Genomic DNA, 24,262 nt, shown 5'->3' on the forward strand with positions numbered 1-24,262 from the left:
GTCGATTGGGTAGCAGATTACTTACGGTCACGCTCACAATTTGTTGCGTTTGACCACGCGAAGTCCTCTAAGGTAGAGATTGCATCAGCGGTGCCTCAAGGCTCGGTGCTGGGACCGCTGTTGTTTATTATTTATATACATTACATAGCAAAAATTATCGGTGACACTCGATGTAAACTTGGAATTTGTGCAGACGACTGCGTCTTCTATAACACCATCTCCAATGCTCAAGACCAGGATGCACAGAATAATGTTTTTTTTCATTGTGTTCTATCTTGAGGGAAACCTGGAAAATGTCTATTACCCTAATTAAGACTGTTGCCATGAGTTTTTCAAACGCGAAACAGCTCTTTATTTCCCATATACTAACGCCACTGTCAGTCTAACACGTGTTACGGAATTCAAATGCATTTGTGTACCTCTGACAACGAATTCAAAATGGCACACGCACATGGAAATATTCTAAAACATACCGAAGCTTTCGAATAGCTATCTCCTAAGCACGTTAAGCAATTCTAGAAAAGAATGCAAACTGACAGCCTACAAGACTTACGTCACGCCCATACTCGAATATGCATTGGCTGTTTGGTCACCTTGACAAACGCAACATAGCTATGTTTGAATCTGGTATAAAGAAATAAGGTTAATTTTTTTGTTGCTATCACCGGCATTTCTCGCCGACTTCCCATGCGCATGTTTTATCGCTGCAGTGTCTCGAACATTAGTGCACTTGCGATCGTTTCGTCGTTTTGCATATGATAGTTCACACCGGCTCGAGTGCTCTAGCACTCATTTCCTTTGTTTCAGGTTCTGTACGCCGTACCCGACGATTTGATCCCCAAAATATTATCCCCTTCAAATTTATTCCTGTCTTTTTAAAGATTTCCCTTTTTCCGCGGACCGTCGATTTATAGAATGAACTTGATGGGTCTCTGCGCAGACTCGGTGCTGAGCAATTCGAAAAAGAAATGCGTAATCATGTACCTCGATGAATTGTATTTGTTCATTGTATTGAGCATATCTACTCATTCCTGCTATGTCGCAGAAACTGGGACATCAGTGTTTGTAAATAAATAATAAAATTTTACCCCTCTTCATGCCTCTATTTACCCCTCAACATCGGTCTTGTTACTGTTTTGTAGATTTTGCATTTTGTTCAGAAATTGCATTGCAGTGGCGCCTAACATGAGTTACAACACAGTAGCCATGGTTGAAGGGACGCCAAAGCTACACTGTAACACCACCAAATGTGAAAATGGTTTTGAAAATACGATTAGTTGAAACTGTGTTCAGGTTACTGATTGTTTTCTATGTCTGTGCAACCGTGCAGTGTTCGCGCAACTTTGACCACAGGCAGCACGCTGCAACCCACATTGGGCCCGACTTCACATGTTTTACAGATATCAGCTATGAAAAACTCTTCGTTAATTTTGCATCATATGAAGTCCGGCGACTGTCGCAAAAAGAAAGCACTTCACATTTTATAATTTGTGGAACTACATTCATTAACTGGCAAACACACTGAAGAAGATATAAAAACGCTCTTATTCGTTTGTCAATTGAGAGGATTTTCTGGCAACCACGCCAATGAAACACATGTGTATGAGCTCTGCAAGCCACTTGTCAAACGGAACCGTTCACAAGTAAAAAAAAACCTTCCTAACTTTGTCCCAAATGACCTTTTTTATTCATCAACACTAATAAGCTGTCTTTTATCTGACAACTTGGCAAACTCCCCAGCCATACGAACAGTTCACTCACACGCTGCCTATTGGCGTGTAGTCTTATCTCGGTCGACGTGTACGCGATGTCGGAGCGTTTGTCTGAAATAAGAGCACATAATTATGTGCGTTTCTGAGAATGAGAGGAAAAATAATCTTGCCATGCAGCTGTATGAATTTCATGAAGTTGCTTACCACTTCTCCACTGCTCTCTCGAGAAAAGATACTCCATAAAAGGGATTGCACCAAGGGAAGCCGGTTTCAATGTGGCCTTATCATGGGTGCATACACGTTCACGTTCGCACTGTCTGTTCTCTGCATCGGAAACACTACCCTGGCTAAACTTGGAGCCCCGGGAGGACCACTGAAGCTGCACTACGACGTGCCAGACGTATTAGAGGTACCGTACTTCAAATGCAATGTAATTTGGAACAAAATCTACAGTAATGCGGAACAGCCCCGCCACGGTGCTCTAGTGGTTATGGCGCTCGACTGCTGACCCGAAGGTCGCGGGATAAAATCCCGGCCGCGGCGGCTGCATTTTCGATGGAGGCGAAAATGTTTGAGGCCCCGTGTACTTAGATTTAGGTGCACGTTAAAGAACCCCAGGTGGTCGAAATTTCCGGAGCCCTTCACTACGGCGTCTCTCATAATCAAATCGTGGTTTTGGGACGTTAAACCCCAGATATTATTATTATTAATGCGGAACAATGTTGGCAGAGAACTGATGTATCCGTGACGTCACGCCAGCCGAAGCCGCCGTTATCACCACTGCTTCTTCTCCTTCCCTTCCCCTTAACCCCTCTTGCACAACGCTACATTAAACCGCGCTATCGCAATAAAGTTTTGTCTTGGCCCAGCCACGGCCCCGGCGTGTTCTTTTCAATGGCGACGAGGGTGGGACAAAGCGGGGCGTCAACTCCTTCCGTCATGGCCGCCGCACCCACGGGAGGATACGCCAGCCCGCCGCAGTACGACGAGACGAGCGACAAGTAGCCCGCGTACCAGGTTCGGCTGGAAGCCTTCTTTGAGGGTAATGGCATCACGGAAGACAACAAGAAGCGGGCCCTGCTGGTGACTGCACTGTCCACCCACACCGTCGACGTACTGGGTGGACGTTGTGCTCCGGATAAGGTGAATGAACTGTCGTGCCCACAAGTGATAGCCTTGCTTAAGCAGCACTTCTCGCCGCAACCGAACGAGATAGCACAGTCTTATAAGTTCTTCACCCGCAATCAGCGGCCCGGCGAACCGGTCAAGGATTTTATCGTGGCGATTCGACAGATAGCGGACACCTGCAATTTTGGTGCTTCGTTGGGCAGAATGCTAAGAGATCGCATCGTGTGTGGTCTGCACAACGTCGGAGTGCGTCGGCAGCTACTCGCGAAACCACAGCTGACGAGGAGCGAAGCGGAAGAAATTGCGATATCTACCGAAATGGCTGAGGCCAACGCGCAAGAGATAGTAAGCCCCACCGCTGAGGCAAGTGTGCATGCTCTGGAAAGCCAGTCCTATCGCCCACGAAGCCGGCCACAGATTGTTGCGTGCTACTGCTGCGGAGAAAAAGGGCACGGACACGAGGATTGCCGCTTCCGCTCGGCGTCATGCTTCAAGTGTAAACAACGAGGTCATATCGCTCGAGCCTGTTGCCGCCGTGAGAGTGGGTTCGGGGTGGTACCACCAGAACGCCAAGTACACGCCTTGTCACGGGAGGAAGACACTGGCACGGACGGCATGTTCGCGCTGGAGGCAGCGGACAGTCACATCGGCCACGTCGGCATTACGCAACCCATTGTGCGCACCTTGGATTGTGGTGGGGTTCCAGTGAACATGCAGGTCGACACAGGCTCGCCGGATTCGGTCATCACGTGGCCCACATATGAGCGGAACAAAACAGTGTGGCCGAAGCTGCGTGGTTCGCCATTGAAACTCACCTGCTTCCTGGGACGGCTTCCAGTGCGGGGACAACTTCAGCTCAAGGTTTCGTGCGGAAACAGGTCGACGGCTGGATCTTTGCAAGTCCTGGTTGCTCCGGCCCAAACCTCTGCGGACGCGACCTGATTCAAGCGTTCCACATGCTCGAGGCACCGGTCATGAACGTGAACACGTCAGGTGAGCAACTGCCATTACTCGGTGCTGATGACGTTAACGTGGACCGGTTGCTAGCAGAATTCGCTGATGTGTTCGCGCCAGGTTTAGGGCTCATAAAAGGGCCACCGGTACACTTCGAGATGCGAGAAAACCTGGTGCCGAAATTTTGGAAAGCACGCGAAGTTCCGTATGCTTTTCGGCCAAAGGTCGACGTGGAACAGGACCGCCTTTCGGGCTCGGGTATTATTGTACCGGTGCCTCATGCGGAGTTGTTATTATTGTACCGGTACCTCATGCCTTTGCGGCGATTTTAAGCTAACGGTCAACAAAGCCTGTCGCACTGAGCAATATCCGTTGCCACGGGTGGAGGATATCCTGGCTACATTAAATGGCGGTGAAGTTTTTACCACGGTAGACTTGCGGGAGGCATACAACCAGCTTCCGTTGGATGAGGCAGCCATGCAACTCACGACCATAAACACGCATAAAGGACTGTTCAGCTTTACTCCCCCATTGAAAATCCCAGCATTGCCCATCATAAAATTTATGATGGAAATTGTGGAAATTCTGGTGGGTATGATGGACAACGTGGTGTACATGCTGGGAGTAATGGTGGACATCGTGGGACCATTGGTGGGCGTGCTGGGAAAGTTGGTGGTTTGGTGGACACTCGGTGGGCATAATGGGTGGGTGGTGGAGACACAAAGTTGGTGGGTGGTGGAACAATTGGTGGGTGTGCTGGGTGGATGCAGGGATGCTTCGTGTTTGGTGGGAGACCCGGTGGGCAAAGTGGGTGGGTGGTGGCATACGTGGAGATGTGCCGGGTGGATGCTGGGTGCAATAGATGTGATAATAGAAACATGAGGAGCCTGTGTCGATGGACACGTACGTTGCTGATTATGGATGCTTCGTGATCAGCTGCATGCATTTATGATGCATAGAAGTACTCATCCGAGAAAACTGCCGAATTGTTGTGATACAACTTTGAACTCTAGGGCATTGTGCATCAACTGTCAACGCGCATCTATAGGTGTTTCCTTGCAGGGGCATAGCCAAGAGGAGGGGGGGGGTAGGGGGTTCAACCCCTCCCCCCCCGAAAATTGCGTATATATACACGCACGTGTATATATGCATGTGTATATATACACGCACGAACATACATAAAGTATGGTTGAACCCCCCCCCCCCCAAAAAAAAAAAAAAATTCTGGCTACGCTCCTGTTTCCTTGCATTGAAAATGGAAGTGAGAAGAGTGCACGTCTGAACCAACGAGCGAGATGCAAGCGCTGCACATGACAATTAACTGACAAAAGCCCTAACTAATTGGAGAAAGCATAAGCGACAAAGTGCAACACTTCTAAAATTACATTTTGCGTCGCCTACATGCTTGGCCTAATTTCGCATAGACACGATGTCCGTTGTCAAAGATTGTTGTACGCGACGGTTACAAGCAACTCGATCGACCGCTAGCGTATTGGTTCGTACTGTTAGCTCCGCGGTGCATTTGCACGAGTACATCTTTATTACTTGCTCGGCTCCTTACCGTGTTTCAAGAACACACTTTATCCTCAGCAGCCCCCTTTAGACAACTTTAAGAAAAGGAAGCTTCCGTAAGGTAGCTTTCGAAGTCCCTAGGGCTTATGCTATCCAGCATGGCGATGTGTGTATTTGCGTACAAAGCACGACACCCGCAACAATAAAAAGAAAAAAAAAAAGCTTCGAAGCAATGTGCGAGCAATCACATGTGTCGTATTTAATCGAGGATACATATCACGCGTGGAAAGGCGATGAAGCTGGCACGATTGAGCCACAATTTGAACAAACATCAGGAGCCTCAGTATCGGCAAAATGCTGTTGTCTTCGCTCCTCGAATGTAGCAAGATGCGAAAACGGAGCTCACCTGTCGTAAACGCTTCTTCCGTGTGGTCAGCCTTTCGATTTCTTTGGAATAATCCCAACTAGTCCGCTGGTAGTCCTCGGTTCGTAAATCTAACGGCAAAAGTGCTAACACCAACCGAAGTAAATAAACACAAGTAAGGAAATGAGAAAACCTTAGCCATTTATTAGAATAAAGCTGAATTAAAACACATTCTGAAGGAGGTAATATTCACCACACAGGCACATCGTTCACGCGCATTCACTTCGGTTCGCACAGGTCGTCCGTTTCTCTACCGCTGTCACTGACGACCGCGAGAACGGCCAGAACACGGCCACACAACACGTCTCTTCCTCCACATAACCACAAACAACAACAACACGGGGACATTACGGGAAATCAGTCTTGAGACGTCCCCCTTTACCTGGAGGACGCAAGCCGAATGGAGGGAAACAGGCGGGAGCCCGGGCTCAACGAGGGGACCGCACACAACGCCCTTCACTTTGTTATAGCTTAGGAATGCAAGCGTGCCGTGCAACCACCAGCTCAAACACGTGCATTGAACGTACACAAATGAGACGACGGGAAATTTAGCAAACACGTTATTGTGACGGCTAGCGTTTAGCCGAAAATAAAGTTTAGCCAACAAGAGTCAGCAACCATAGCAACGCTAGCAACGCGCAAAATGCCCGTCTGACACTAGCGGTATTTGCTTTCAGAAGCCTAAATGCACACTTGATTTACCCTTTTGTTGTAGGATTAAGTTATACGCGCATGAATTGATGATTTCAAGCGTAAAAACGTGCATAGCTTCGCTCCCATAACAGTCACTCAAACGGATAAGGCCGTCTTTCGTTAGGTGCCCTTAAAATGTCGTAAGGTGGGTCTTTGAAAGGTCGCTTTACCTTTTCTTTCACTTTACCTGAAGTTCTCCTTACGAAAGGCCGCCTTTACGCGTAAGGAAGGAAGCGTTTGTGATTACGAGTGGGAGCTGCAAGTATAACCACTATCAGCTCGCGATTGATGTCTATGAAGTCTAAGCAAACAGTTCAAAATAAGGCAACAATTTCGCGTAGTGCGTTCACATTATTCTAATATTAGGATTTCCCACGGCTCCGATGTCATCAAAAAGTTATGTTGGAGTAACGTGTGCCCTTCGCGCGACGGGCACGTGATGGCACTGGTGAAACAGTGACAGCGCCCAAGGCACAACGCGAAGCGGCAGACATATGCTGTTTTACCCATGCAATTACAGCGGACACAATTCTTCATAACTTACTTCTGGCAGCTGTGTCACAATTTCCTAATGCATGTTGCACGAACGGTGTGATTTCGTGCATTAAGAAACGGAACAAAAATACATCGCACAGCACATACATTTGCACTGCGTACTACGTGCACCCGTGGGCATTGAGATGAAAATGCTTCCGTGTATTTTGAACCACGTATACAACACGCGAAAAACGCAATCACAGTTAGTTATCTTTTGTATTGTGTTTCCGCGTGATGGGTATTTCTTTATCCGACAGGGATAAAGATGGGTGGCTTATGCACTTATCTTCCAACCGTGCTACGAAAAACGCTTCGGCTACCTCTCTAGCTGTTTGATCGCCGTTCTGAAATAATATGGTTGTGTCATCAAAACACGGGGTACATTTGCACTCTGCGCAGTGAAGGGACAGGTGACTACTTAAGGAAGAATGGTGTTCACGAAGTCGAACGTTTGCGCAACGTCCAGATTGTCCGACATACGTGCGACCACATGACATTGGTAATCGATAACCAATGTCATGTGGCCGCACGTATGTCGACTCGCTTTTGTATGAATAAATGAAGTTAAGGCTGAAGGTAAACATTCATTAAGCTGCGGATGTGATAACATGACAAAATGTTCGTGAATGCATGATGTGCATTTTCACATCGCAGTCAAAGGCCGACCTCACCTGAACAACTTCACTAACTATTCCACTACATCTGCATAAGTTGCTGTAAATTTCAATGACAGATTGATGAGACAAATATATAAGACAGCGCATTTCCTTCTTGCAGCGTTAGCACTCGTGTTTGAGCTATTTGTAGCAACGTACACACGATCTTTCTGTTCATATGTCGATACCGAAACTGAAACTGAGGTGGTGGTGGCGCTAGTGTCGCCAACATCGCCCTGTCGCTTTTTTTTTCTTCCCAGACATGGCGGCGTCCTGCATTTCGTGTGTGCGTCGTAGTGTCGAGTTTCGTTCATGCGGTCCACCTTTACTGCGTTACCTCGCATTGTGTGTTGTGTGTTGCGGTTACTGACGTAAGCGCAAGTTCTTCACTGAGTATGATCCACGGCACCGTGCAAATAGTCACCAGATGCCGGCCGTGCGACTCCGTTCTCTGCGACTCCTTTGTTCGGTGTGATCAAGGGATGTGATTCATAGCTTTGGAGACCCTCTTTACACCGTGCCCTCTTCAAACGTTTCCACACATCAGTGAGCAGCAGCACCGCAATCTTTACTCGACGGCACGCTCTGTGGGCCTAGAAAATGCCTTGACGTTCGAGCACTTCGGGAGCTATACCGGCGGACAGCCGGATGCGAGTAGCTTGGCCGTTCCTTGCTCTGCGCATCGCTTGAAAACCGGCGGTCATCCTGCAGTGTACGCTGCCAGCGTGCTTTCTTGCCAGAGGTAAGTGATTTTGAATGTTACGCTTCGTACGTTGTCAGTCGTTCTTATTGTAATTTGCGTTGTCGCTGAAGGAAATTGCATAATTGTTGGTACCACATATCGTTGTTGTGTGCATGGTGCTCGCGCACGACGTTTGTCCAAGAGCGTAATCAGTAGTTATATAAAGTTTTGGTAATTAGCTCGTGCGCAGGCACTGCGCTATGTTAAAATTCGCTGAAAGGAGACATTTTTCTCAGACACACCATCGTCATGTGTTTTATGCGTGCAGTTTACACTTGTGAACTTACTTGGGGTAAAGCAATGAAATCGAAGCTTGATTTATTTTTTTCTTTTGAACGAGCTCTAAAGGAATGATCTCCAGCCACCGTGTTGAGCCATGAGCCGTGAATCAGTACAGTGGGAGAAATAAAGTGTATGTAGGGATATTTTCTTTAGGCGTGCATTTTGTGCGTCCTTAAGTAGCGTGACCGTCAAAAGCGTTTAGGTTAGCACTCTTGGACATTGTTTGTCGTTTTTTAAGCAATAGCTAAGGTAGATTTGCTAAAAATGCAATTTTTTCAGCATGACACTGTATTTAGTTTAGTCACTTTGACCCATTTTTATGCGTGTTGACCTAATTTGGCAAGGCGTACTCTCATCTGAATTTGTTATTGCTTTCGGCACTGTATGTGCGTTCGTGCATTGCAGTTACCTGTGACAATGGTATCACGTGCAAAATTCGTGAATACGGGGTGTTGCTGGCACCCCGTGTTCACGAATTTTTCATCTCTTCAATCTTACCCTCAACTTCTGCCTTTATTGTGTTGGTATTACTCGTTTCCTAACTTCTGCAGCTGCATAGCTTGTGGTAAGCACTCATCACTGTGTTTATGTGCTAGTGCGTTTATGTAAAACCATTCATACGCTATTCGCGCTCTCTACTGGTGTAGCGATAGGTGGACTGCAGTTTTCCATGACACTGGCAAGTATCATTACGCACCACTTAAACAGCGCTGTAATCGTACCCACGAACTAGAGCTCAGGCTCTGTTACGGCACCATAAATTTTATTTGCTAAAGTATGCTATAAATGTGGTTGCACATTGTGTATGTTGCTAAGGGCACAAACAAGCCACCCTGCATCTAAGGTAGATAATATGGCACTCGCATGGCTTGTTTCGTTGAACGTGCAACGTGGCATAGACCAGGAATGAAGCGCCGTGTCATCCAATTCTTCCCTCACCTATGCCGCGCTACACGTTCAGCTGAATATGATAACGTACCAACTCGCCCAACTTCCCGTGTTAATCCACTGACATGGCACAGTGAAACACTGGCATGCGGAGCTTTGTTGGATGTAAAAAGACATGTAGACCACAGAAATTGTGTGCAACACTGGCATGCGGAGCTTTGTTGGATGTAAAAAGACATGTAGACCACAGAAATTCTGCAAAAACTCGGCAGTTTTCGTCAAGCACAAAGTGTATTTCTCATAAATTATGTTGAAGGCAGCAAAGCACATGCTGTCGACATTCATTCAGTAGAATCCATGGGAAAGTGTATTGAGCAATAATCATATGTACGATGAGGCTTTGAAATTTTCAGATAACATTTATTCACAATTTCTTAGATGGGTAATTGTCGAATGCCCATTATAGCATGTGGCTGACAAGGATGTGTGTTATTAGTGAAATGTATTGACCTCCCTCATGTTATTTTCTGTCTAACACATAAGCTAATCAGTGCATAATGTGTTAGTTCCATGATGAACGAAGTTAAAAATATCCCTGTATTTGTCAGTCCCATTTATTATTCAGTGTATGGTTTGCGTGAGACCATGCCTGCTTGGCATAACCTCTGAGTTGACTGGTAACAGCCTTATTACACAACTTTCTCTCAAAGCCTGTCCTACCAGATTTCTTTGGCAACAAACCAGACCAAATTCTCGGCAACGCTTTAACAAAGAAATTGTTGCAGCCGCCTCCCCTGCTGGTGATGACCATATGCAGCCAATGCTGATGTGAACCCGAGTGATGAACAAATGCAGGTAGGCCACAGCTCTGTTGTAAACAATTTTGACATTATCGTTGTCACAGATCAAACTTGCGATTCATGTGTGACTACTCACATGTGGTGAGGTTCAATAAGTTTCATCTGCTACGCGCGAACATAGGAACATGTAGGAGTGCCAATGTGGAGTAGGAATCTTCTATAATACATAGGACATATGTGCCACACATCAACATCAAATTTAAAATGCATTTAGATCTGAAGCTGCTCAATACTAAAGTGTGTCGTTTCATTTCTACGTCTAGTTTAATCTATAACAACAACAACCTATATCAGGTACCAAAACAGCCGAATTTGTCAAGTCTAGAAACCGGTAACAGTGTTGTGTTGCTGTTCCGTGTATCCCTGTGTATCAAGGATTATTCCTGTTTCCATTTGCATGTTTAGTAATAGCACCGCCCACAATTCCTGCATTGATTCAAGGAAATAGGGCCACATTCAGGAAGTTTGGCTTTCATGTATACACCCTTGTACAGCAAAGAGATTTGTGTGTTATTGCTACAGTGTCATTATGAAGATAGCACAGAATGCCACACACATACACACCATGCAGGGGCCTAGCCAGAAAATTTGTTAATGGTAGCGGTCTTGTTATACTTCATGTTTTTTGTGCATGTGTTCGTATGTGTGCGTGCGTTTATATAAACATGCAGCATTTCAAAATTTTGAGGGAGCTTGAAATTCCTCCTCCAGTTATGACAATCACGCCATGACTTGTGATGTTTTGTGCAATATTTCATTCTTTTTTGCTGTTTTCATTTCAACATGCGTGAACGTTCCTGGAGCACCATTTTGAAGCTTTCCTACATATTCAAAGTTAGATGGTGTTCTCACGGCGCTGTCTTTTTTACAATGCTACAGCACTTTTGGGCAATACAAGAACCACAATTACACACACTATTGACCCTTGTAGCATTTTCCTTCTCATTGTGAACCAAGTAGGCTTGCTGTCAATCCTTGCTTTTCTTGTTGCATTGAACGTTACACATGGCTCTGAACATTCTCTCCTAGAGTTGAATTTTCGTGGTACTTTAACGACACCTCATGCCAGCGCAGAGATACCCGTGGCATAAATGCATTTGTTGCAGATAGGCACACAAAAGCAATGCTTCCTGAGGCGTACAGTGCCTATCCATATTTTCTACACACATCTTCAAAGCCATATGATTTTGGTCACGAATGCCAAGTGGAACATGACAAAGAGATTCCTCCTATTGCAGTCTGCCTGGTACCAGTGAGTGGCACCATGATGAATCTCTACCATACTATGAACTTCTTTAGCGCCGAAATTCGATCAACGATGGAGATACCCTGCTAGAATCTTTACCAGCCAGGCTAAACTTTTTTTAATGCATTGAGTGACACGTGCCAAGGGATGCGGATTTGTTGAGTTTGACATCCCAGAAATTAACAGTAGCACATTTGTGTTTATAAAATAGTATTTTCGGTGGCCTCGAACCAAGCATTTGTGAGAAAACATTCCACAAATACACAGCAGCAATGCACAGCAGGGGGATTCCACGAGAGATCAAACATGCCTGTCCGGTCGATATTTTTGTATTGCCTGGGTTTTTGATGTGTAATGTGGGCACACTCAAAGTGCAGTGAACCGAAAATTTTATTTCCAAGAAACGCTCCCGGCACGGCAAAAAAATATTTGAAGGTGGTGGTGCGGGCCTCCTGTTTTTGCTCACTGCAATGTTTTCGGATTTCACTGCAGAATTTAACGCGAATTATAAATGACGTGTCGAAAATATTTTTTCTTGGTTTTAAAACGCAATACTGTGAATTACATCCATGCACTTTTTATGCCGTTCTCAAAAGGAAGAAAATGTGAAAAAATGGCAAACACGGTCGAAATGAAAAAAGTCTGCTAAGTTGAGGCACCTTGGCGCCTTTCCTATTTCAAACAGAAACTTCAAAACAGTGTAAATATAGGAAAGAACCTTTGCAACATTTATACGGAAAATCATTTGCCTACGGGCAACGCAAAAAAAGAAAAAAAATAGTTCAAGAAGCGAGTTTTTTCAAAAAAGTTCATTTTCAAAAAATTAAAAAATCCCGTCGCAATTTTGACGACAATTTTTTATTGAAGAGCGCTTCTGTCAGTGAACACACGGTTTTAATATCATATGTCCTCATTTGCTTTGTTCACGAGATATAACGGGCCAAAATGACCCTTGCTGTATGTGGTCAGTTTAGTGCGAGTGATGGTTATCAGCTTGCATTGTGCGTAAATCTCAGTTTTAATTATTCTGATGCAGCAAAACCATGCTCTGGTGGCTGTTCGTCAAGAAAAATATGTTCTCAGATTTCATTGGTGCCTAGCGTATGCGAAAGTGGGCTGCTGCCGCCCTCTAGAAGGTGAATAGGACTCTTTGTGGAGCAATTTGGAGTCAATAACTATCAATTTTTAAGTAGTGTCAAAACAATGCAACAATTTCACCTTTATGAGAATGCACATTCAGGCACTGCAGGAATGACCATTGTTTTAAGATATGGTGTCATTTTTTATAGGCTAAGCGATGACTCACTCACACACATTGCCTTGTGCCATATGGTGCATCACTACAATTTTTCCTTCTTTGGTTCTTGTATTTTTTATAAATCTGCTAAAAGGAGAGGGCAAGCAAACTTGTTACGATGAACAGCAGCTGTAACTTTCTTTTACACTCTTTTTATGAAACTCGCTCTGTTATTGAAATGTTGCATTAATTGAATAGCCACTCAGCCAGACACGATGAATGCACATTAGCTTGTGTGCTTATTAGTGTCCGGTTTCTTCAAAATCTAAAGACAAAAAACAAAGATGTATATTCTACAGAAAAGGCCGTCAATAGGTGCGTCACATATACTTCATTTTGCCCATCAAAACTACATATCTTTCGCGACTCACTTCTGCGGAATCTGTGTTGAGGAAGCGTAATAATGAAAGACAGTTTTCTCGTTCAAAAAAAGTTATCTTTGTCTAGATAATTGTGCCTTGCATTTTATTTTGCTCATATTTGTTAACCACATTTGCATGCTTGCAATGGACAACTCGATCGGTAGTGTGCTTGATTGGGACTGCACTGGTTGGTGCAATATAAAAGGCAATAAAACAGCATTAGACAAGAAGATGGGAAGATGACACACACGCCACTAGGAAACAAGGCAGTCAGAGCCAATGTGAACACTTTTCTAAGTCTTGGGCCTAAAATGAAGTATATGCAATAGCAACCTCCTATCTACTAATACATATAAGCCAACGCAAAGAAAACTGGTGGTGTGGCCGACGTATCATTTTATTTTGCGCTTCTCTGTTGACTATGTCATTACAATGTCGTAAGCAGCTATCTTGGCAATGGGGCTTCATAAAACTGTTCACCATGCTCATCAACTTTGTCTCGGGTATTTAGCTGGGAGAGAGCGATAGCTTGAGCCATTTCCACAGCTGATTGGGGAAGTCATGTATGTACTGTTGATCAACATTCAAAGCCGCATAACCTTTCTATGTCATCGACGTTCGTAAATATTAACCGTCTCACAGTTCCAGTTGAAGTGCATTTATAAAGTTTTTTGCCCAGGTATTGTTATAAAAGCTGCACGCAGATAACCAAGTAGGTAACAGCCAAAATGCATTCTCACACACTGACGATGCATCTTGTCAAATTTACTTATGTTTGTAGCTTGTGGATGCTTCGAGAATTATTTCTTGGAAACTTTTTAAAATATGTGACTAGCAGCGAGCTCGTGCTTTTTAACCTATATGCATTTTTTCAGTAAAAACATTATTTTTATTCATTCTAAAAAGAGACAGGGCGTGCAAACACGGACACAAGAAAGAGATCAGGACACCACAAACGCCGACTAACAACTGAAGAGACGCACAACGGCTGAAAAGAACGGCGTTTGTGGTGTCCTGATCTCTCTCTTGTGTCCGTGTTTGCACGCCCTGTCTCTTTTTAGAATGAATAAGTACCAACTAGCTCAGCTCTCTGTTATTCTAAGCTTTATTTTTATTGTTTTGTTGAATATTTTGTATTGCGTTTTTGCTCTAGATCTGCAAAGGAGCTGTCCTGGGGCACCATGCTTACTCAAGTCATGCAGCGAGAGTCAGGTAAGTGTTATGTTTCACCTTCCTGCAGCTGTGTGTCACCTTCACCTTCCTGCATATTTTCATGAATTGGCAATGTGGGGACATTTTCTTCAAGACTGCGGTTGAGCAGAAAACGGTCGTGCCACTCTTCACCATCCTAAATGAAGGTAGGCATGCAAACACGGGCACAAGAGAGAAATCGGGACAACTGAATTGCTGACTAACAGCTGAAGAAATGCAGCGCGGCTGAAAAGAAGGTAGACAAAAAACACTTACCTGCACACTGGTATGGGGTGACACTTATTAATTTGGCACATGTGGGGCTTTACCTGAGAGAAATGTGTAGGCATTTGATTCATTCTTTATACAAATTATTCGACTGCTGCCTCAAGCATGCGCTTCCACTGCTATTAATATGCCAGGCATATCGATACTAGGTAATAGTACCTTGCATTCATCGAATTTTGGTGTGCATATACACCCTCGACAATGCAAAGATAAACTAGTGTGTTAGCCACTGGTTTACGACCTCTTACGTTCCGTTAATCTCTGAATAACACAGCAGCCCATCTGTCATATGTAGAAACAGCCACAGCTACAAAGAACTTTATAAACCAGAGCTACACAGCAATCAGTAAACTAGTGGGTGTCTTGCAAAAAAATATTTGAGTCTGCCTTTTGTCTATTCCCTGCTCATTATTTCTCAGTACATTGGCGCAAATCTTACCTGGCCCATTGGCAGCCATAAGGGCAACATTATTGCCTTATCTACTTCCCACTTACTTTAGCCTATCAGATAATCACTGAATTTAAGGAACACATAAGGCACGCTTGTTACTATTGCTTTCTGCAACCACGTTCAGACGTAACAAAATGTGCTTTAAACATTGAGCTACCGAGGCTATTACAACGCAAGAATGACCTACATCTAATAGATGCTAACCAGTTCATAAAGCTGGTGCTCGTTGTGTTCACGCAGCACTTGGTGAGAAAATACTTATGGCATGACACAGCAATGTCAGTACTATTCCTTAGAAACCTAGAATGCTTGGATGAGAAGTTGAACAGTATTTTTGAAGATCTAGGAGCATACTGCCATCACACGTGGTTCCACAGAAACACTAAGGTAATGTCCTGAAATTGTACTATTCTGTCATTCTGAGCCAGTTATTTAGTAAGGTTCAGCCCCCGTTCAATTACATCAAATTGTCTATTCAGTGAGGTAACCGCGATTTCAAGTTTATCACCGCTACAAAAAAAATCAATCATCTAATTGTCCACGTAATGAAAAACCTCAATAATATCTTTGCCTAAGGCCTCCTCTAAGCGTTTGTCAACTGTGCTAAGGTATAAATCACTGAGAATTGGGGCATCTTTTAACCAATGCAAGTTCTATTCTGCGCATGTTACGCTTACTTGATATTTTGTTGTGGTTACCAATTTGAATCCATGGTTACCTCAATGATTGAACAATTTGAGTTAAATGGAGGATGGCCGAAGTTTACTGAAGCATTGCTTCAGAATGATAGTATACAAACTTTAGGCATTTCCTTAACATTTCAGAAAAACCAAGTTTGCTAGCAGTATTCTTCTGGATCTTCAATACTGTTGCCAAACTTCAACTACAAGCATTCTAAGCTTAGAAAAAACGCTATTTTCATGTCATGCTTAAACTCATCTCTCACCAGTCTGTACACAAAATGAAGGCCAGCTTTAACGCACAGGTTATGCGTCCATTATATGCTGGTTATCCTCGTATTGCAGTAGCCACTGACACTGAACGTTTCAAGAAGCCGGCTGTGTCACGTGCAAACATGGATGCAAAAATTAACAGTAACAAGCGTGCCGTAGGTATTCTTTACACTCATTGCTTATCTCACAGGCTAAAGAAAGTGGGAAGTGCATACAGTGTCAATGCTGTCTTTACAGCTACGTAAGATTTGTGCCACCTTGCAGAGAAAGAATAAACAGATGATCGAGAACAAGTGCACTAACATTTGTTTCGTAGAACACACCAGCAAATTTACCGTTTGCCGTACAGGTGTGGTATAATGTTTCTCTTCGCTGTTGCTGCTTCTCCAAAGAGCAAATGGGCCGCTATGTTTACCAGAGATTAACGAAACATCAGGAGTCATAAACTGGAGGTTTATGTAAATGCACGCCAAAATTCGATGAATGCGTAGTTTCATACAAGAGTGGAAATGTAAAAACCTGTAATGGTAGAAGCCTGGCATATCGATAGTAGTGGAACTGCATGTGTGAGCCAGCTGTCAGCTGACTTGCATGACGAAGAAATCAGATTCCTGAAGTGTTATCTCTCACGTAAAGCTCCAAGTGTGCCGGATTGATAAGTGTCTCCCTATCCCTGCAGATGCGTGTAAAGTTACTTGTGTCCACTTTGTTTTCCACCACTGTATGCCTCTTCATTTGTTTGTTGGTGTTTGTGTTGACCCCACTTCTTTCTTGTGTCTGCGTTTGCATGCCTACCTTCATTTCAAGATGAATCATTACCAATTTTTTCAGCTTTCTGTCATTCTAAATATTCTTCACCAGCTTTGAATAGGTTAACATGAGTCCAGTATTGCCGTACGAACTGCAGAAATGATGCTGAGCACGTGTGGTAGCCTTTGAACTGCATGTGAAAGCCCGAGATTTCTGTGTCATCATTGCATGGCACTTATATTCATAAGTTCTAGCCAGCACATCAGCCCTCATCAAAAAGAGCACAGGACAAATCTACCTATACACCTTCTAATTGCAAAATAATCCAGATCTCGGAGTTCGTTTATAGTTCACAGTCAATCTGTTTGAAATGAATTGCATGGTTGACATGACCTCGGAACTTATACATTTGTGTGGCATTTGTGTGAAGACATCATCCAGCCATCACGTCACTGTAGATCCACAGCAAACAGGCCAAAATTCAACAAATGCACCTGTAAAGATCTGAAAGGTGTTCTGAAAAACACAGTAATGCCGAGGCTTTTTGTAAGAAATGTTGTCTGTATACATATCACTGATAATAAATGAAAGGGTGGCAGGATTCCATTGTCACACAAAAGTATGGCATATGTATAGGTTCTAATGTTGTGTAAACTTGGTGATGTTTAAGAATGGTCGACAAAGTATACGTTCTCGTTGATCATTTAATACACTAGACAAGAACGAAGAAGAGACCAAAGCAACACCAGCAAAATTTCAATGATGAATCACTACCACCTTGCCCAACTGTCAGTTCTGATGGTGCCCTGATTAGAATCTTTAGGTCAGTAGATGATTACCTTTTCTTTATTGAGCGCTGATGGTTCGAGGCTGCGGCAAATGCGCTCACTTTCTCCGAAAAAAGTGATGCTAGTTTGAATGTCACGTCTGCTGTTTTGAGCAATGAATGCATTCAAATTGGGTACCCTAGCATATAGGTCAGTGGCTGCTACACATGCTGGACATAAGCAGTCTGTTAGGCCAATTATATACTTCAGTTTGACCCATTCATTGCTGGTGACAAATGGCATCAATGTTTGTTCCCTAAGACCTGTGTTGAATATTGAACAAATATGCTGTGTCCATTTTGCATACCTGCCATTTCTCAGACTGATTTTGTCACATTTTTCCCTAGTTGCCATTATTTTTATCGCACTCAGCGAGTAATGCTGCTATTGTTTGGACGAAGAGGATGAAAAGCAATAGGCAAGCCCGGTTTTCGTTTATGAAAAAACTAGTAATGGATTCAAAGAAAGCATGGGAAAACAATTTAAACCTTTTTTAATTGCGCTTTATGGCCATTTGATTTCATCATGCTGCAGCATTCACAGCCATACAGTTAAACAGGACACTTATGATTAATGAAATTTGTAAGATACGGCCTGCCAGAGTAATCTATTTACTTAAGTATAAGTACTCTGTAGTAATCGCATTGTGTTTGAGCATAGGAATATGAACAAAAATATAAACAATTAAGACCATTCACCTTACTAGGATGACGTGGTTAGCTGTGCCTGTCCTCCACAAAGTTTTCTATACACTTTCATGCCTTCCCATCGTGCCAAAAAAGGAAAGTTCTGCACGCAGCACATTCACGGCACACTAACGCAACATGCTCGCACCATCTTGGACATGAAGGGCGTTAGCATACATTTTACCATCTTTTTCTGTGCTGTTTCACTTAGATTTGCGAACTGAAGTGCCAGTGCAATTGTATTGGCACAAACAATCTGTAGTGAATTGCATCTGATGCCAGCATATGTGTATGTGTATTTGTGTATGTGTATTTTTAAGTCTATTACAAGAAATGAAAAAGAAGTTATTTCGAGGAGTGTCTCCCCTTAAAGGACACTAAAGTGAAACCTTAGATCAGTTTAGACAAATAAATTATTCTTTAAGATCTGTAATGTCATAAATTTTACCTTCATAGGTAAATTAGTAGAAGAGGAAATGAAGGCCAGTGTTTAACTTGTTGAATTTCATGCTAAAACTCAGCACATACATGTCAACATGACGTTGCAAATAACACGTCTTTTATCGTATTTTGGCCACATTAGTTCGCTAAAAGTTTGTGAAACTTAAGTTAAGATTGAGGTCTGTAGGAACACAATGTAAACAATATTGCCCGTAGCAGGGGCTGGCAAAATCTGATGTCACCGAGAGCTGGTGTGGGAACGTCTGTGCAGCCTCGCCTCGTGTATGTCTTTTTGCGCATTGTCTTGCTTACCAATGCCAGAAAGCAGAGCTAGTTGGTAGGAATACATGATAAAAGATGGTAGGCATACAACACGGACACAAGAGAGAAGTTTGGACAAAACAAACGCCGACTAACCTTATTCGGCCAGTCGGTTAGTCAGCATTTGTGTTGTCCCGACTTCTCTCTTGTGTTCATGTTTGCATGCCTACCGTCTTTCATGAATCGCCTACCAATCATCTTCTCGTGTGAAGAGTGGTGTCTTTGGTACTGTGAAGTTGTTTGCACTAAATGACAGAAATTGTTTTTTTTCTTTAAAATCCTTTTAACCCGTTTCCTACCACAGACGATCTGAGTTATTACACAGTTTGTACTGCTCCTACCGAAGAACTGGGCTCATCCATGCTGAAAGAAGCGTTTGGGTGTGCTGCAATTAAGATACTCTGATTCAGTTTGCTGTGTTGTCTTTGACTTACACAGATAGTCCAGTAAAAAAATATAAAAACACGGTCAAAGCATGCATTTTATTGAGGACGGGCTGGATTCTGGCAACTTGAATTAGAAAAGGGTGTACGTGTGCGAGTGCCGGCAACAGCTTTGTTCAGCTTGTTCGCTTAAGTTTTGTGGAACGAAGAATATCAGTGCCCCGGCAAGTGTGGCAGCGACTACAGAGAATATTTTTTTCTGAATCCTCAGATTCGGATGAGCACCGAATCTCAACGTATCGACAGTGCACGGCAATAGTTGTAAACAAACCCCCAACGTCACGACGCGTTCACGGCTTTTTTGTACGGGCTCCTTCTCCCCGCACATTAATATTTTTTTCATTCCAGACATTTTCTGCACCAAAGACTGAACAAAAATTAGGGCACCTTCTGTGTTGCAGGGCAGTGAAGCCAATGTTCCGGATACTTTGAAAAAAATATTTTTCTTTTATCTTGCGAATAAAGTGCCTTTAAATAGTTTTTAGTTGTTTCGGGATACGTGAAATCAAATGGGCAATTAAAAAAATTGTATTTTTATAGTTTTTTAACAAAAAACTCTGTAGGGAAAGAGTTGAAGTTGTTGCTTGCATATTTTTGTCAAAGATGGCTGGCATAAGAAATAGCAATATAGAGTCTCAGAGCGCACAGCAAGGACATCCGTTGACGTACTTTGTAGCTAACGGGGTTCGCACACCAGTCTTGGCAATGAACTACGTACTAGAGCGTTACGGACATGTGGACTGATTACGTGCTGCCTTTTATTTGACTTGATATGGTTTAAGCTTTTGGTCAAAGCGATTGCGACTGGTTTCATTGATGTTATTGCTCCAAATTTAGTGAAAGCAGTTTATTTGTTTTTATTCACTTCTGTTGTAGCATGCCTGGAAAAGTACTTCAAAGCACACCCCATCTGGCTGACTGCACTACCTCAAGGAAACTGCCTTTCTCCCATCTGCAAGTTCCTAAGAAGTTACTATATGAAGCAAGCCGGCAGGGCGTACGTTTTAAGCATGGCAGCATGGAGAACAAATAAACAAGAGTATTTGGTGCAAGATGCATTCATTGATTCCGTGCTGCATCAACATGTGGCTGCATGCTTGGCCACGTGTAGACACAGCAAGTAAACTTGTTAACCTCAATGGTAAAAGGTTGTCTATAATCACGTTAAGAAGCACGATGTCTTATTTTTGTAAATAATTGCATAGCTCGACTTTGACTCAGGCGTCAAACACCCATCGTTATCTATCCAGTATCTGCCCATCACCCAGCATACACCCAGTATGTCCATCACCCACCGTCCACCCATCATCTGTCCATCACCCACCATCCGTCCATCATCCACCATCTGTCCACCGTCCGTCCATCATCCACCATATGTCCACCATCCGTCCATCACCCACCATCTGTCCACCATGCGTCCATCATTACCCAGTACCATAATCCACCAAGATGATGGGTAGTGGGTCACATAATGCCCACCATTGGGCAAATTTTCAATAGGGTCGCCTGCCTTTTGGAGTGGCGTCCGCGCCGGCCGTGTTCCAACGGCGTATGGAGACCATCTTGCAGGGACTTCCGGGTGTTCAGGTATACCTAGACGACGTCATCGTGGCAGAGAAACGCAATGACTGCACCACCCTGCACGAAGTATTCAAGCGTTTCCGGGAATACGGCGTGCGCCTGAACGCAGACAAGTGCAAGTTCCGCCAACGAGAGGTGGATTTTTTGGGGCATCGAATCAGCGTTCGAGGTCTTCAACCAAAGACGGAAAAAAGATAGACGCCATCCTTAAGGTTCAGGCACCACGGAATTCCGCAGAATTAAGGTCCTACCTCGGCATGGTAACGTACTACCACAAGTTTCTTCCCACTGCATCGACCGCCATGGCACCCCTATATCAACTACTCCGGAAGGAAGCTAAGTGGAAGTGGGGTACCGCTCAACAGCAGTCATTCAGCAGTGTGAAAGACCTTCTGAAATCCGCAGACTTTCTGGCGCATTTTGACCCACACAAGCCGCTAGTCCTGGAATGCGATGCCTCCCCGGACGGAATCGGCGCAGTGCTTTCACACGATGTCGGGGGTGGGGTACTTCGGCCCATAGGGTTCCGCTCTCGGTTATTGACTGGAGCTGAGAAAAATTACTCGCAGCTGGAGCGTGAAGCCTTGGCACTTGTGTTTGGTGCGTCGAAATTCCGACAATACTTGCTCGGCAATACTTTCACATTGATGACAGACCATAAGCCGCTTGTTCGACTTTTTCACCCAGACAGGCCAGTGCCCGTGATGGCCGCGGCGCGAATCCAGCGATGGGCCCTGCTGCTGAGCGCATACGATTACGTCATCAAACACCAGCCCGGGAAAAACAACGTTCCAGCCGATGCCCTCAGCCGACTCCCCACGGCAGCAACTTCCCAGCCAGAGACGCAGGAAGAAACTGTGGACGGTGAGTATGTGCTGCTTACGGAGACCCTCAATGATGGTTTCATATCTGCGAAGCAACTGGGCACTCTCACGGAGCTTGATGACGATTTAGCAAAGGTGCAAAAATGGGTGCAGGAGGGATGGCCAAGAAATTTGGGGCCTAAGGACCATCACTTGATGCCATACTTTAACCGGAAACGGGGAGTTATGGCCATCGAGTGATCGTCCCTAAGAGTGCCCGAGCAGTAATGTTACGTCTGCTGCATGATACTCATCAAGGGATTTGCTCAATGAAGCGGCTAGGGCGCTCCTTGATGTGGTACCCCCGGATCGATAATGACATTGAGCACATGGTTAAGTCCTGCACCAGTTGCATCCAAGCTGCCCCTATGCCCCCAAAGAAACCCCCTGTTGCGTGGCAGGAAACGGATGAGCGTTGGTCGAGGCTGCATATCGATTTTGCGGGGCCGATCGATGGTCACATGCTACTGATTGTGGTGGATTCACATAGTAAGTGGATAGAAGCGATACCCATGAAGAGTTCCACCACACACACCACCATAGAGGCTCTGCGCACCTTGTTCAGTACATTCGGGTTGCCCGGGACGCTGGTATCCGATAATGGCCCACAGTTTACGAGTTGGGAATTTAACACCTTCACGAAGCTGAATAACATAGTACACCTCCGAACAGCACCGTATCACCCCCAGTCCAATGGGCTCGCGGAGCGGGCGGTTCGGACTGTGAAGTATTCATTGAAGAAGAATGTACAAGGGTCACTGAAAACCCGCCTGGCTAGGATTTTGCACAGGTACCACAGGACGCCGCAGGCCGGGGGCCGGACACCAGCGCAACTCCTAATGGGCTACGATCTTCGCTCCAGGCTGGATAACGCAGTGTCCATTCCGCCCTCACCAGTTGACCGTCCCCCCCTCGATGGGTGGCAGCCCGGGGAGCCACTCTGGGTGAGGAACTTTGGGCGAGGCGAGCCGTGGACTCCAGCCAGCATTACATCGACAGACGGAGCCCGCCTGGTGAATGCCGATGGTCCGGAGGGGGAAACCATTCGGCGCCACAGCGACCAGGTGAAGCCACGGGAGTTGGAGCATGACCAGGGAGAAGCCGGTGACTCTCGGTGCCTCGAAACTGCCGCCGGGACCCTAGCAGGAGGAACACCGGGGCGAGCGCCAACAAGGAGCGAGATCGCCGGGAGCCCCTCAACTCCGGTGTTGCGTCGCTCGGGCCGGCAACGCAAACCCCCAGACCGTTACTCACCGTAGGGGAAGCGGAATGACGTATCCGTGACGTCACGGATACATCAAGAACAGCGCTTTGCGATAGGTGGCTAGACATTGGAAGTTGTAAAGGAGTACGTCTACTTAGGACAGGTAGTAACCGCGGAGCCGAACCACGAGAGTGAAATAACTAGAAGAATAAGGATGGGATGGGGCTCATTCGGCAAGCATTCTCAAATCATGAATGGTAATCCACCACTATCCCTCAAGAGAAAGGTATATAGGCCTGACTGGCTGCCCAGGCGGCGCTGCGAAAACGGTGCTAAAAAGCGTCCCCTAGGACAAGTTCTTTGGTTTCGAGTAGTCAGACTGGCGGCCGCATGCAGCACTAAGCTCAGATGCGCAATGGAGCCGCCGCTGTCGGTTGTGCTGCGCTTTGGATCTCGGCCAGTTTCTGGCGTGGCTGAGTTCTTCAGGCCAAGCAATCTGCGTAAACGCAAGAAGCTCGTCAACGTCAAGTATGTTTACGACGTGCAGGAGATTGAAGGAACCATTTAGGCGCGCTGCAACTCGCAAGTGCAGCCAATCTCATACGACGTTGAACTCGAGTTAAGTTTTACGAGGCATGCTCGCGCGATTAACGACAGTGCATAAACGAAAAGATTGCTGTTGAGAAAGCCAAATGATGTGCATTACACGACGAAACGGAATCAAGAAAAGTCCAGTGACGAAGTCTAGCCGTCGGCGGCCCGAATGAGCGCATTCGCGTCGTGTGCCGTTTTCTGCCGCATTCAGTCGCAAACACACGTTTTCCCCATGCACGGTCGTAATTTTCAACATTTGCTTCTAGGGAATTCGTCAAATTCTGTCAGCGTGCAGTGCCGGTCGAGAAGCGACGGCGCGCAATGTTTACAGCCGGCCGCTGGAAGCAGCTGCCGGAAAAATCGTAGGCACATACGC

General features: G+C 45.0%; 1 pseudogene; it reads left to right on the forward strand.

The window, feature by feature from the left end:
* Positions 1 to 2,651: 2,651 nt before the first annotated feature.
* On the forward strand, positions 2,652 to 23,347 carry LOC125759103 (uncharacterized; annotated as a pseudogene).
* Positions 23,348 to 24,262: the final 915 nt, after the last annotated feature.

The sequence above is a fragment of the Rhipicephalus sanguineus genome, chromosome 7, assembly GCF_013339695.2.
Source record: "Rhipicephalus sanguineus isolate Rsan-2018 chromosome 7, BIME_Rsan_1.4, whole genome shotgun sequence".
Classification (NCBI taxonomy): domain Eukaryota; kingdom Metazoa; phylum Arthropoda; class Arachnida; order Ixodida; family Ixodidae; genus Rhipicephalus; species Rhipicephalus sanguineus.